This window comes from Petaurus breviceps, unplaced genomic scaffold (genome assembly GCF_028583685.1).
Source record: "Petaurus breviceps papuanus isolate PSGF00001 unplaced genomic scaffold, PetGlider_PUasm1.0 180, whole genome shotgun sequence".
In the NCBI taxonomy this organism is placed as follows: Eukaryota; Metazoa; Chordata; class Mammalia; order Diprotodontia; family Petauridae; genus Petaurus; species Petaurus breviceps.
In genome coordinates, this window is record NW_027185782.1 from 3,103,687 (window position 1) to 3,119,931 (window position 16,245).

The 16,245-nt window shown below is 36.4% G+C and overlaps 1 pseudogene; it reads left to right on the forward strand.

Moving 5' to 3' along the window:
• The first annotated feature begins 14,014 nt into the window (after window positions 1–14,014).
• On the forward strand, window positions 14,015–15,189 carry LOC138160175 (procathepsin L-like; annotated as a pseudogene).
• The last annotated feature ends 1,056 nt before the right edge of the window (window positions 15,190–16,245 follow it).

Below are 16,245 nucleotides of genomic sequence, written 5' to 3' on the forward strand. Positions count from 1 at the left end.
TATTTCTGAGAAGCAATTCATTAGACTGCATAGAGAGCTAGCCTCAGAATCAGAAAGACCTGGGTTCACGTCTTACTCTGAAATATACTAGTTATGTCACCTGGACCTATGTCACTCTAGGACTGGAGGCAGCAGCAGACCACAAATTGAAGAGTAAATGTTCTGTATTAGTAGCTAGAGTTTCCTTACAGGAAATTCTCTATACCCAGGCTTAGCTCTTTCCCTCTGTCCACACTTAATCTTTTTTTTTAGTCACTTTTTGGGAATTGTTGGGTCAAAGGATACAATTTTTTTGGTAACTCCATTTATGTACTGCCAGAGTGTTCTCCTAAATGGTTTGCAGTTCCCCACAGCCATGGATGAAGGTGCCTGCTCTTCTGAATTGCATCAACAATGAGTTTTGTTGCTTTTAATTATTTTCACTTGTTTGATAGTGGGTGGAAATACCTGGAAAGTTGACAAAATTTTCATATTTGGGATTCCTTGAGATAAGGAACATTTATTTCTTTTCTTGTTTAAAACGTTTATTTGGAATTTTACAAATACCCAATAAAATGGGCATTTACATTTTCCTAGTAGAATAGAAAAAGAAATTTGCATATAAAGTATAGATCTTTATTATGTAGAACTTGCTTTTTTAAAAAAAGTCTATAAATTCAACTTGAAGGTTTCAAAACTGTCCTGCTTGTCTATGCTTCTTTTTCACTTTTGTTTTCTTTATGAAAAAAAAATGCCCTTTCACCCTCTTCTTTTCCCTTCATTTCCTATATTTCTTTTCCTTTTCCTTTGGCTATCTTATCCTCATCACTCCTGGTCTTCCTACCTCTACCTCCATTAAAAAAAGAATATGAAAAACAAAGCCCTTATAACAAATAAGCATAATTGAGCAAAATGAATTTTCACATTGGTCATGTCTGAAAATATATCTTATTTCTCATCTTTGTCTCTGTCAGGAGGTGGCTAGTATGCTTCTTCATTAGTCTTCTGGAATCATGGTCAGTTATTGGTCAGAGTTCACAAGTCCTTAAAAGTTTTTATTTAAAATGTTGTTACTTATAAATTTTTCTCCTGGTTCTATTTACTTCAGTCTGTATAAGTTTAGATAAACCTTCCAAGATTTTTTCATATTTCTTTGTACTCTATAAAAGCAGCTAGGTGGTATGGTGGATAGAACTCTGGACCTGGATTCAGAAAAACCTAGAATTTAAATCTGGCCTCAGACACTAGCGGTGTGACCCTGGATAAATCACTTAACCTCCTTCTGCCTCACCTTCTTCATCTATAAAATGAAGATACTAATAGTACCTACTTCTCAGAGTTGTTGTTAGGATAATATTGTGAGAATAATAAAACAAGCATAGAGCACTTTGAAGACTTAAAGTGCTATATAAATGCTGGCTATAATCACCACCACCACTATCATCACCATTGTGGTGCACATTCCGTTATATTCATATGCCATAATTTATCTAGCCATTCGTCAATATATGGGCACCCCCTTAGTTTCCAATTCTTTGCTACTACAAAAACAGCAGCTATAAACATTTCTGTCCTTTTCTTCTTTCTTTGTTTTCATTGGGGTGCACCTACAGCTTATGGGCCAGGCAAGCCAACCTAGACAAAGTATCAAGGTACCCTGAGTGAGAGACAGGAGGAAGAATGTGCCAAATTTATCATATCACCAGCATCCAGTCAATCACTATTTCTCCTCGGATTCTGATAGAGATCACTTAGAATTAGGAACCCAAAAGCCCAGAGATTAGCAACAGGCCCTAGATCATTAGCCAGCTCTGCTTTCTGCCAGTGTCCCACTACCATCATTCCCAAATGCTGCTACAGTAGCTACTCAAGAATGGGAAAAGAAAGTTCTCACTGTCATAGTCCTTGGCACTGTTGAATGACTTAACATTAGAGACCTATGTGATTTTATCAGTCTAAATGACATTAAAGAAGATGTATTATCATCTGTTTTACTGTTGCATCCTAAGGACATGGGACCTTTCCATCTGACTTACAGCTGAAATATATGCATTGTTTTCCCCATTAGGATGACAATTCTTTGAGAGCAGGGAGTATTTTACTCTTCTATTTGTATCCCAGTGCTTTGCGGAATTCTTTGCATATAATAAGTTCCTAATAAATATGTTTTCATTCATTCAATAGGTGGGTCAAAACATAGTTTAGTAACTTGGTGGGCATATTTTCTCAAATCAAAGATCGACCGACAGTGCATTAGTCATTCATTAAATCAACTAACATTTATTAAATAGCTACTATGTGCTGGTAACTGTGATAAGGGCTGGGGATACAAAAAAAGGCAAGGAACTCACAATCTAATGGGGGAAACAACATGAAAACAACTGTGTACAGTCAAACTATATGGGGGGTAAACTGGAGGTAATTAGCAGAGAGAAGCCATTAAGGGGGCTCAGGAAAGTAGAAGGTTGGATTTTAACTGGGACTTGAAGGAAGTCAAGGGAGTCCAGGATGCAGAGATGATGAAGGAGACACAGAGGACAGCCAGTGAAAACGATGGTTTGAGGAATAAACAAGGTGGCCAATGTTACTGGATTGCAAAGTACATAGAGGGAGTAAGGTGAAGGAAGACTGGAAAGGTAGGAATGGGCCAGGTTATGAGGGACTTTTCAAAGACAAACAGAGGGTTTCGTATTTGATCCTGGAGGTAATGGGGAACCATGGTTTATCAATTAAGGGAGTAATATGGTGTTTTAGGAAGATCAGTTTGACTTCTGAAGGGAAGATGGATTGGAGTGGGGAGAGGCAGAGACCAACCAAATCAACTGAAGAAATTGTGGCTTGTGATTGTGATGGAATACTACTGTGGTTATAGAAATGATAAGCTCAATGATCTTAGAAAAACATGGATAGACTTGCAAGAAATAATGAAGAGAGAAATGAGCAGAACCAAGAGAACATTGTATACAGTAATTGGGGTTAAATAACTTGCTCAAGGTTACACAGCCAGTTATTTCTGGGTGTGGTGCTAAGTATCTGAGCCTGGATTTGATCCCCAGGTCATCCCGACACTGGAGCTGGTGCTCTTACTCGCTGAGCCACCTGGCCACCCCTAAAGCAACATTGTTTTAAGAATAGCTTTGAGCAAATAAGTCATTTTGACTATTATAAATAACCAAATTAACAACAAAGAACATATGAAGGGGGCACTGATAAATAGAAAGAACTGATAAATAGAAGTGTGTATAGAATTATTTTATATATATAAACGTATTTGTATCTAATGGTAACCATTTCTAGGGTGGGGAAGGGAGGAGGGAAGAAAAAAAGGAAAATAAAGTTACATAACTTTACTATACATTTAAAAAGAATAGCAACTTGTACACAATAGATTTGCTATTTCAAGTGCAATCATCTTTTTGAAAATTCTACTATGCTATGGAAAGGCTTGTCTTGTTTCATAAATTAAAAATAAAATAAATAAAATTTTTAGAAAGGCGTTATTACAATGGCAGTAGTCCAGGCATGAGGTGATAAGGGCCTATACCAGGGTGATTGCAGTGTCAGAAAAGGGAAGGGAGAGTATACAAGAGATATTATGAGGGTAGAAACAACAGTACTTGACTATAGATTGGATATGGGAGAATAAGAGAGACTGAGCATTTGAGGATGATAACCTAGGTTATGAGCCTGGGTGACTGGAAGGATATGGTTCCCTTGACAATAATAGGAAAGTGAGGACAAGGGGGGGGGAGGTTGGGAGGAAAAAGAATGTGTTCAGTTTTGGCCATGTTGTGTTTAATATGTTTGATATGTCCAATGGGCAGTAAGGAGATGAGAGACTGGAGGTTCAGGGAGAGGTTAAGGCTGGGCAAATAGATCTGAGAGTCATCTGTTTGGACATGATAACTGAAACCACTCAAGCTGATGAGGTTACCAAGTGAAATAGTATAGAGGAAGCAGAGAAGAGGGCCAAGGACAGAACCTTGGGGCACTCCCACTATTAGTGGGTGTGACATGGGTGATGAAGTTCTAGCAGAGGAGAAAGAAGTAGTAGTCAGACAGGTGGGAGGAGAGTCAGAAGAAAGCAGTGTCACCAAAACCTAGAGAGAAGAGACTATCAAAGACAAGAGCGTCATTGGGTGTCAAAGGTTGCCAAGAGGTCAAGAAGGATGAGATTTGGCTTGGGCACTGGTCATTTTTGGGGAACAGTTTTCCCAAAGTCTCTTCAACAATTGACACTTTCCATCTTTGCCACCTAATGGGTATGAGCAGTTTTTCAAGTGATTATTTTTAAAAAATTTATTATTTTTAAACTATTTTATTTTTTCCCAATTACTTGTAAAGTATGTTTTTTTCTGATTACATATAAAAATAATTTTTAACATTCTTTTAAAAAATTTTGAGTTTCAAATTCTCTCCCTCCCTCCCTCCCATACCCTCTTGCCTGAGATGGCAAGCAATTTGACGTAGGCTATACATGTGTAGTCATGCAAAACATAATTCCATATTAATCATGTTTTTCAAGTGATTGTTCACAATTTTGTTTTTCCATTCTTGAAAATTATCTGTTCAAATCCTTTGTCCATTTATCCATTGTGATTTGATAATTACCATTATGACTTATTAACAACTTCTTTTATGTATTAGGTATCAAATTTTCAATCTGTCATATTTGTTATATTTTCCCCATTCTGTTATTTTTGTTTTAAAAATTTATATATTTTTGTTGTGCTCAAAAAACAGTTTATTTAGTGTTTCAGTTTCTCATCCAACTAGAGCTCATTAAGCATTTATTTCTTAATCACCTAATATGTGTGAGGCAGCTAAGTGCTGGGCCTGGAGTCAGGAAGACTCATCTTCCTGAATTCAAATCTGGCCTCAGACTCTTGCCAGCTGTGTGTCCCAGGGCAAGCCACTTAGCCCTGTTTGCCTCCATTTACTCTTCTGTAAAGTGAGCTGGAGAAGGAAATGGCAAACCCAACCAGTATCTTTGCCAAGAAGACCCCAAATGGGGTCACAAAGAGCTGGACAAGACTAAAAAATGATTGAACAACAACAAATGCACCAGGGAATAAAGCCCTGGGGATAAAAGAAAGTAAAAAAGACCGTCCCTGACTTTGAGGAGTTCACAGTCTAATGGAGGAGATGTAACATGTAAACAACTATGTACAAACAAGCTATATATAGGATAAATAGGAAGTCAGCAGAAGGAATACACAAGAATGAAGAGGGATTGGGAAAGGCATTCTGTAGAAGGAGAGACTTTAGGTGGAACTTGAAGGAAGCCAGGAAAGCTAGGAGGTGGAGATAAGGAGGGAGAGCCCTGGGGACAGACAGAGAAATGACTGGAGCTGAGAGATGAAGTATCTTATTCATGGAACTTTGAGGGGTCGGTGTCACTTAGGAATAAATCGGAGGAGTATAAATAAGGTATAAGAAGATTGGAAAGGTAGAGTTGAAGTTATGAAAAGCTTTGAATGTCAAATAGAAGGTTTTGTACTTAATCCTGGAGGTGATAGGGACCCATTGAAGTTTATTGAGTAGGTGGAGATGACGTGATCAGGTATATTTAAATTAGAGCTTGAGTGCTTTCCTCATATTATCAACCAGTTTTTCTAATGTCTTAAATACGTGTACATGTCTTAAATAATGAATACTTTCCTCAATGTTTATTGTCTGCAGATTTTTTTAAGAGTCAATCAGTGTTAAGTGACTTATCCAGGGTCACATAGCTAGATAGTTGCTGAGGGCATATTTGAACTCAGATCCTTTTGACTCCAGATCTATGTTACCTAGCTGCCCTCTCTGCAGATTTTCTGAGTACTGCTCTTTTCTATATAAATGTTTGGATGTCTTTTGTGTCAATTCGATTCCATTGACCCATTTTTCTAATTGTTTCCCCAGTACCAGATGATTTGAGTGATAACAGTTTTATAGTATATTTTAAAGTTTGGGATTAAAAGACCACTTCTGTCAGTGTTTCTCATCGGGGAACCCTTTAATATTCTTGCTTGCTTGTTTTTTTTATCATGCAATAGGTGAGTTAGGCCACATCGGGTTCATTCCTTTGTTTTCTGCAACCTACAGGGAAATAGGATATTACTTAATGAAACAGCAAAGGAATGTATCCTATATTTTGGCCACCTGGTGGTATTCACTTGGTCTCCAGATAAGTGGCAACTTCCAAAGGCATGCAATAGTTGATGTGCACATGTCTTGATTTTTCCCAAAGGTCATAGTATTTCTACTTCTCATCAGAGGGTGCTCAAAGACTACTAGACTACTTAGACTACTCCCTTTCCCAGCATCAAGAATACTTCTGGGCTAGTGGGGCAGTGTGGCTGTCTCTTGGTTCTATATAAAGATGCACCTACTGCTTCTGCTCTGAGATTCCCTTCAATCCAAATGAAAATCTTTATTTCATATTATTTCACAATCAATTCACACTTTAGCTCCACATACTGTGTGTGTGTGTGCAACAAATGGAGGCAGAGCCAAGATGGTGGAATGAAAGCAGGGATTCACCTGAGTTCTCTCAGAGATTCCTTCAGTTATATCTAAAAAGTGAATCTGAACAGAGTATGCAAAGAAAATGAGTGAGATGCACATTGATTCAGCTTGGTTGTCTCCTGACCACTTCTTTAAGTGGAAAAATCTCCCTTAACCTGCTTGATTTTTCTGGTTGGCAAAAGAATTACGGACCTTAATTATGAATCTTGACCTCTTTTCAGAGGTGAGGGACCTCAACGAACAAGAATGTATCTGGAAGAAATTTGTCCTTTCTTCATTTCACTAGCTGATATGGTTCTCAAGTTGCTAGTCCCAGCATCCTAGAATCAATTTTAGCTCTTGGCCCTGTCCTGGTCAACATAGGTAGAGGCTTGAGTCATTGTTGCTATGGTGGTCATGCCTAAAAATATCAGTCTGAGCACAGTGGACATCTAAATAACTGGATAGTATGGTTTACAGAGAATGTGGATCTATCTCTTTCCTTCTCTCTTCTGTGCCCCAAAATTCACTTCAGAAACTCTTCAGTGGGAAAAGATATGGAATCTGAGGGATATGGGGGGGGTGGTTATCTGTATACCTTTAGACATTTAAATTACCCTTTCCTTCCACCTGTCCCTCACCAATTTCTTGCCATACCAACACTTTCACAGGGGCATTAGAAATACTTATCACACAAAAGTTTCATCTTGATTTTGTTAAGTTTTGAAAGAAGGCCCTTGGAATTTTTTCATATTACTATAGATAGTTTTGATTTCTTTGTCTGAAACCTTCCTGTTCATATCATTTGACCATTTATTAATTGGAGAATTACTTGTGTTTTATTCAATTTGACTCAGTTCTCTATGTATCTGAGAAATGAGGCCTTTATCAGAGATTCTTGTTGCCAAAATCCTCCCCTGGTTTTCTGCTTTCTTTGTAATTTTGGTTGCATTGGTGTTGTTTGTGCAAAACTTTTTAATTTTATATAATCAAATTAATCTATTTTACATTTTGTAATGCTCTCTATATTTTCTTTGGTCCTAAATTCTTCCTTTATCCATAGATCTGACAGATAAACTATTCCGTGCTCTCCTTATTTGCTTATGTTATCATCCTTTATGTGCAAATCATGTACCCATTTTGACCTTATCTTGGTATACAGTGTGAGATGTTGTTCTATACCTAGTTTCTGCCATACTGTTTTCTAGTTATTCCAGCAGTTTTTGTCAAATAATGGGTTTTAGTTCCAAAAACTTAGATCTTTGGGTTTATCATATACTAGTTTATTATGGTCCTTTCCTAAAATGTAATTTGTACCTAATCTATTACACTGATCCACCACTCTGTTTCTTAGCCAATAACAGATAGTTTTGATAATTACTGCTTTATAATACAGTTTGAGATCTGGTACAGCTAGACCACTTTCTTTTGCATTTTTTTCATTGATTCCTTTGATATTCTTGAACTTTTGTTTTTCCAGATGAATTTTGTTATTTTTCTAGCTCTATAAAATAATTTTTTTTGATAGCTTCATTTGTATGGCATGGAATAAATAGTTTAATTTAGGTAGAATTTTCATTTTTATGATATTGACCTACTTATGAGCAATTAATATTTTTCATTTGTTTAGATCTGACTTTGTATGAAAAATGTTTTGTAGTTGTTTATATAGTTCCCATTTCCATCTTGGCACATTAGACTTCAGAGTATTTTATATTGTTTATAGTTAATTTAAATGGAATTTTATCTTTCTATCTCTTGCCACTGTACTTTTTTGGTAATAGAAATAGAAATGCTGATGATTTACGTGGGTTTATTTTGTATCCTGAACCTTTGCTAATGTTAATAATTTCAAATAGTTTTTTAGTTGATTCTCTAGGATTTTGTAAGTATAACATATCATCTGCAAAGAGTGATAACTTCATTTCCTCATTGCCTATTCTAATTTCTTCAATTTCCTTTTGCTATAGCTAACATTTCTAGTACAATGCTAAATAATAGAGGTGATAATGGGTACCCTTGCTTCATCCTGATTGTATTGGGAAGACTTCTAGATTATCTCCATTACAGATAAAGCTTGCTGATGGTTTCAGATAATTATTACTTATCATTTTAAGAGATGTTACATTTATTCCTCTGCTTTGTAGTGGTTTTAATAGGAATGGGTGCTGAATTTTGTCAAAGGCTGCATCTGAGATAATTATATGATTTTTGTTGGTTTTGTTATTGTTATGGTCAATTATGCTGATAGTTTTCCTAATATTGAACCAGCCCTGAATTCCTGGTATATAAGTCCTACCTGGTCATAGTATGTGATCCTTGAAATATATTGCTGTAATCTCTTTGCTAGTTTTTGATTTAAAATTTTTTCATCAACGCTCACTAGGGAAATTGGTCTATAATTTTCTTTTTCTGTTTTGGCTCTTTATGGTTTAGGTATCAGCATCATATGTGTGTCATAAAAGGAATTTGGTAGGACTCTTTCTTTGCCTATTTTTTCAAATAATTTATATATTATTAGGATTAATTGTTCTTTAAATGCTTGATAGAATTCACTTGTGAATCTATCTGGCCTTGGGAATTTTTTCTTAGGGAGTTTATTTGATGGCTTGTCCAATTTGTTTTTCTAAGATTGGGTTATTTAAGTATTTTATTTCTTCTTCTGTTAATCTGGGTAATTTGTATTTTTGTAGATATTCATCCATTTCATTTAGATTGTCAAATTTATTGGCATATAACTGGGTAAAAGAGTTCCTAACAATTGTATTAATTTCCTCTTCATTGGTGGTCATTTCATCCCTTTCATTTTTGATACTAGTGATTTGGTTTTCTTTCCTTTTAAAAATCAAATTAGCCAATAATTTATCTATTTTATTGTTTTTTTTTAATAAAACCAGCTTATTGTTTTATTTGTTAGTTCAATGGTTTTCTTACTTTCAATTTTATTAATCTCTCCTTTGATTTTCAGGATTTCCAATTTAGTGTTTAATTGGGGATTTTTAATTTGTTCTTTTTCTAATTTTTTTTACATGCTCAATTAATTGATCTGTTCTTTCTCCATTTTATTGATATAAGCAATTAGAGATATAAAATTTCCCCTAAGTGCTGCTTTGTTGCATCCCATAAATTTTGGTACACTGTCTCATAATTTTCTTTGATGAAATTATTGATTGTTTCTTTGATTTGTACTTTGACCCCATTATTTTTTAGGACCTCCTGCTTTCTATTATCCCCATCCTTCTTTTTACTTTCTTATACTGTAAGATAGATTTCTATATCCAAATGAATGTGTACGTTATTCCCTCTTTGAGCCAATTTTGATGTGTAAGGTTTAATCTTTGTCCCACCCTTCCCCCCATTGTAATAGCTCTTTTGTGCTTCTTTTACATGGGATAATTTACCCCATTCAATCTTTCCCTTACTTTTTCTTCCAATGCAATCTTCTTTTTCACTCCTTACTTTATTTTTATTTTTTGGTATCATCCCATCAAAGTCACTTTATATCCATACCCTCTGTCTACATATATTCTTTCTAATTGTCCATATAGTAATAAATCCAATTCATTTCTAATGTTCAAGTCTCTTTCCATCATCCATTATTGAATGTAATTTTTATTGAATTATGATCTGAAAAGGATATATTTACTATTTCTGCTTTTATGCATTTGGTTCTAAAATTTTTATGTCCTAATACATGGTCAATTTTTGTGTAGGTGCCATGTACTGCTGAGGAAAAGGTATATTCCTTTCTATTCTCTTTCATTTTTCTCTGGAGATTCATCATATGTAACTTTTCCAGAATTTTATTCATCTCCTTAACATATTTCTTCTTTTTTTTTTGGTTAGATTTATCTAGTTCTGAGAGGGGAAAGTTGAGGCCCCCTCCCCCCATATAGTTTTATTGTCTCTGTCCTCCTATAACTCTTTCAATTTCTCCTTCAAAAATGTAGATGATATACCATTTTGCACATATATATTTAGTATTAATATGACTTCATTATCTATGGCACTTTGCAGGAAGACATAGTTTCCTTCCTTATCTCTTTTAATTAGATCTATTTTTGCTTTTCCTCTGGGATTATGATTGCTACCCCTACTTTCTTTGCTTCAGCTGAAGCATAATAGATTCTGCTCCAGCCTTTTACTTTTACTCTGTGTGTATCTCTCTGCTTCAAATGTGTTTCTTGCAAATAATATATTGTGGGATTCTGGATTTTAATCCATTTTGCCATCCACTTCCATTTTATGGGTGAGTTCATCCCATTCACATTTATAGTTATGATAACTGTGTATCTCCCTCCATGTTATTTTCCCCTTGTTTATCCCTGTCTTTCTCTTACCCCTACCTTTTCCCTCCTTGCAAGTATTTTACTTATAATCACATTCTTCCCCAATCTACCTTCCATTTCATCAGTCCTCCTTGCCTTCTATTATCCCCATCCCTTTTTTTACTTCCTTATAAGGTAAGATAGATTTCTATATGCAAATGAGTGTGTATGTTATTCCCGCTTTGAGCCAATTTTGATGTGTAAGGTTTACTCTTTGCCCCACCCCTTCCCCTCCATTGTAATAGCTCTTCTGTGCTTCTTTTATGTGGGATAATTTACCCCATTCAGTCTTTCCCTTACTTTTTCTTCCAGTGAAATCCTCTTTTTTACCCAATTTTTTTTGGGGGGGCATCATCACAGCAAAGTCACCTAATATCCATACCCTCTATCTACATATACTCCTTCTAATTGTCACTATAGTAATAAATTACTTAAGGATTACAAATATTATCATGCAATATAGAAATATAAACAGCTTAAACTTATTGAAACTCATGTTTTTTTCTTGTTTCTTTTTTTTTTAACCTTTTCATGTTTCTCTTGAGTCTTGTACTTGGAGGTCAAAATTTTTATTCAGCTCTGATCCTTTCATTTCCTAATTAAGGGAAATTTCTTCACATTATGTAATTAAATTGAAATTATGTGAATAAAGGAATCCCTAATTTCTTATTTAGAGGAATGCTTGAAAGTCCTCCATTTCATTAAATGTCCATTTCCCCTCCTGGAAGATTATATATAGTTTTGCTCTATAGGTGATTTTTGGTTGTAATCCTAACTCTTTTGCCTTGTGGTATATCGTGTTCCAAGTCTTCTGGCTTTTTAGTGTGGAAGCTGCCAAATCCTGTGTAATGCTGACTGCAGTTCCATGATATCTAAATTGTTTCTTTTTGACTGCTTGTAGTACTTTCTCCTTGATCTGTGAGCTTTGGAATTTGGCTGTGATGTTCCTGGGAGTTTTCATTTTGGGATCTACGTCAGGCAGTGATTGGTGGAGTCTTTCAGTTTTCATTATGTCCTCTAGTTCTAATTTATGAGGGCAATTTGATAATTTCTTTACAGATATTGTCCAGGCCTTTTTTTTCCTCATGGCTTTCCATAATTGTCCAATAATTCTTGTATTATCTTTTCTAGATCTATTTTCTAGTCCAGTTGTTTTTCCAATGAGAAATTTCACATTTTCTTCTATTTTTTTTATCTTTTTTGATTTTGTTATATTGGATCTTGATATCTCATAAATTCATTAGCTTCCACTTGCTTAATTCTAATTTTTAAGGAATTATTTTCTTTAATGAGCCTTTGTACTTCCTTTTCCATTTGACCAATTCTATTTTTTTAGGGAGTTATTTTCTTTGGAAAATTTTTGTATATCTTTTTCCATGCTGTTGATTCTTTTTTCCATGATTCTTTTGCATTACTGTCATTTCTTTTGCTAATTTTTCTTCTATTTCTCTAATTTTCTTTTAAAAATCCTTTTAAATCTCTTCTAGGGATTTTTTGGGGCCTGAAACCAAATCAAGTTTTTCTCTGAGGTTTCATGTGTAGCCATTTTGACACTATTATCCGTTAAGTTTGTGTCTTGATCTCCCTTGTCACTATAGTCACTTTCTATATTCAAGTTCTTTTGTTTTTTTGCTAATTTTTTTCTACCTATTTTGTGACTTTGTGTTTTTATGTGAGAGTTAACCTCTGGTCCTGCACTCTCCCAGGCTTTTTGTTCTGGGGCTGAGGGTCTTATTGTTGGCTTCTACTGTCCTTCAGGGCCTAGCTATTTGCTTTCACATGAGAGTAGGCTTCACTTCTGGTTTGTATTGGGGGTGGGTGGGGCTTCCCTTGGGAGTGGGGTTTAGCTGATGCCCAGTCCCTGGGGTGGGGCCCTGCTGCTGATTTGCCATGGAAACAGGGCCTCTCTGTTGCCAGTCCCCAGGGGTCAGAGTTTTGCTGTTAGCCAGACTTCAAACAGGGCCTCACACTGGTCAGCAAAGGGGTCAAGGCCTCCCTGGTGGTTTGTGCTAGGGGTGGGGCCTTGTTGCATTGCACAGACTGCTCACTTGCCTAGAGAGCTGGCTTATAGCAGGGCAAGGCCTTGATGGTAGAATTCCCCAGGCTTGGAGCCTTGCTGCAGGCCTCCTGCTGTGAGGCTGGCTACTGCTGCTCATGGACCTTGCTCCCCTCCCACCCTAGTGAGACAGACCCTTCTTGACTTGCTAATAAGTTGCTTCTCTGCTCCTAGATCAATTCTGAGATGGTTTTCTAGTTGTTTGGAGGGGAATTTGAGAGGGCTTTGGAGTGTTCCTTCCTTATTCCACCATCTTGGCACTAGAGTATAGTTGTTTTTAAATAGGCATTTTGTATTTCCAGGTGTGTGGATTACCAAATAAATATTTGAGAGTGAATTGTTCTTTCACACTCTATTCTATTTATTTCTGCACTTTTATAATCTCCTACTTTTGTTTTCCTTCAGATTATTACTTTGTTTCTTTTCTAAAGCCTGTGGGAGGGAAAAAACGCATACTCTTCATTTTAGCTAATGTAAGTCAGAGATATATTTTTATTTTATGTTTGACTAGTTTGCTTAGACAGAGATCCTGATGAAGAGAGTTCCTCCTGTTGATCAGAAAAATGCTTTGATGGAGCAAATGTTGTTGTTCAGGTCCCTTTGTGACTCCATTTTGGGTTTTCTTGGCAAAAATGCTAGAGTAGTTTATCATTTTATTCTCCAGCTCATTTAACAAATGGGGAAACTAAGTCAAATAGGATTAAGTGACTTACCTAGGGTCAAACAACTAGTAAGTGTCTGGGGTTAGATTTGAACATAGGAAGATGAGTCTTCCTGACTCAAGGCTAGGCCCTCTATTCACTACCCACAATCAAGCAATAGGCAATTCGTAATTTTTTAGGAAGAAATATGAACAAGGTCCCAAGAAACAAAAAAAAAATACCGTTTTTAGATAAGTGTTCTGAATTATTTATCAGATTGAATAAGAGTAATGTGGGCACAATCTTGGAGAAGATCTGTCTTCTTAGAAAACTTTCTTGCCAGAGCTAAGCAATGTCCTTCCAGGACCCTCAAGTTTCATTAGAGCTTCAGTTCTCCCCGGGTCCCACCGCTGCTCAGATGCTCAGGTTTGGAACATGAATTTCTACCTGTGTTTAGCTTCCCTATGCTTAGGAATATTAGCTATTGTTCCACAACTTGAAGGACTTTAGATGCTAAATGGAACCAATGGAAGTCACAACATAGAAGGACCTACAGAGCGAATGAAGATAATTGGAGAAGAGCAACATGGGAGAAGAATTTGAGAATGATTGAAATGAACTATCTGGAGTACAATTCTGGCAAACATGGTTTCCAGATGGAAATGAACAAGTTTGCTGTTATGACCAATGAGGAATTCAGACAAGTTATGAATGGCTTTAGATAAAACAGATTTCAAAGGAAGACCAAAGGAACTCTGTTTTGTGAACCTCTCTTTGTAACGATTCCTAAATCCGTAGGCTGGAGAAAGAAAGGCTATGTAACTCCTGTTAAGAATCAGGGTCAGTGTGGTTCTTGTTGGGCATTTAGTACAACTGGTTCCTTGGAAGGCCAGTGGTTCTGTAAGACTGGCAAAATTGTTTCACTTAGTGAACAGAATTTGGTTGACTGTTCTAGGGATACTGGCAACCAAGGCTGTAATGGTGGTTTAATGGATAATACCTTTGAATATGTGAAGAAAAATGGAGCCATTGATACGGAGGAATACTATCCATATATTGGAACAGGTAGTGAGTGTCGGTATAAACCAGAATGCTCTGGTGCTAATGTCACTGGATATGTGGACATCCCATCTGGGAAGGAAAATGCTCTTAAAAAGTCTGTGGCAACTGTGGGTCCCATCTCTGTTGCTGTTGACATAGGACATCCATCCTTCCAGTTCTATCAGTCTGGTGTTTATTACGAACCAGATTGCAGTAGTTAGATCATGGCGTGCTGGTTGTAGGTTATGGTGTTGAAGAAAATGGAAAGAAATACTGGATTGTCAAGAACAGCTGAGGTGAAGGTCGGGGTGAGCATGGCTACGTTTTAATGTGCAGAGACCAGAATAATCACTGTGGAATAGCGACAGCAGCCAGCTATCCTAATGTATGATGTGTTTGAAGAAGGACTACTTCACAGAGAGATGGGACCTGGCCTATATCATTTAGAATCAAACGCTTAAGTCACCAAGGATCCAAATTGTAATTTGAGTTTCTTTGACATTTTTACAATTTGTGAGATATAAACACTACTTTGTTATAAACAGCTTGTAATATTGCTTAATTCAAAGACGTACATTTCCATTTTAAAATTGTATGTATAAAGCTTTACCTTTTTAAATAAACCTTGATTCACTTTTGGAAAAAAAAAAGAAAACTTTCTCTCTTCTCAGTCAGCCAGTCAGTCAATAGACATTTATTAAATACCTGCTATGTGTCAGACACCTTGCTAAGTTTGTGAATGCAAAGAAATGCAAAAGACAATTTCTTGTTCTCAAGGAACTTATAGAGAAAACATGCAAACATCTATATACAGACAAGATATATACAGGATAATTTGGAGGCAATCAACAGATTATCTTTTTATATGGTATGTAATAAACATAGTAAAATGAGAACATTGTTATAATATTAGTCTTTAATTTTAAAAGCGCAACAGAGGCCTTAAAGCAATAAGCTTCCCTCCCTCCCTCTTTTTTTTTTTCCATTTTCTTTCTATGATTATTAATTCTAGTAAAACTAGTACCTCTGGGCTTATTCTCTCAGGATGAGGCCAGCTATATCCCCCCATCAGGGTTCTTGGGATGCCCTAGGATTGAACTGTCTTTCTTCTAGTAACTATCAACTCCAGTCCCAAAAGATTTTGTGTCCCCCACTTAGCAGTAATTGACACCACGGTTTCATTTAAACAATTTAAAATCAATTAGCTTTACAAATGCATATTTACTTTATAGATACAACAAGAACAGAAGTACAAACATCTCCCAATGGGAGGCTTGTTCTCCTGATCTTTTGAAACTCGTAAGATTGAGCCTTCAGATTCATCTCCTAAAATGAAAGAACAAATACTAAGGTAAGCCAAAGACCTAGGCCCGTTTTCATGAGGCTACGTCAGCCTTGGAGGGGAGAAGGTCAAGGCATTGTCTCTCACCAGAAGTTACCAGTGAAGGAATCAAACTGAGAGCAGGAACTCATCAAAAGAGCAGCCAAAGAAAATGAATGCTGAGCCCAATTAAGGCCTTTTGAAGATGTCTTCTCTCCTAATTCTGCAACTGCAGCCAATCACAGAGCCTCCTATTCACATGGTCTGCTGAAGGGAACAAGTTCCAGAATGTTCCCTCATGCTCCAAAGTCTCTCCAAGACACCTTCATGACATGTCATCATAACTTTCCCAGAGCAGGCTTCCCTGTTTCTTCTACATGGAGAGATTGC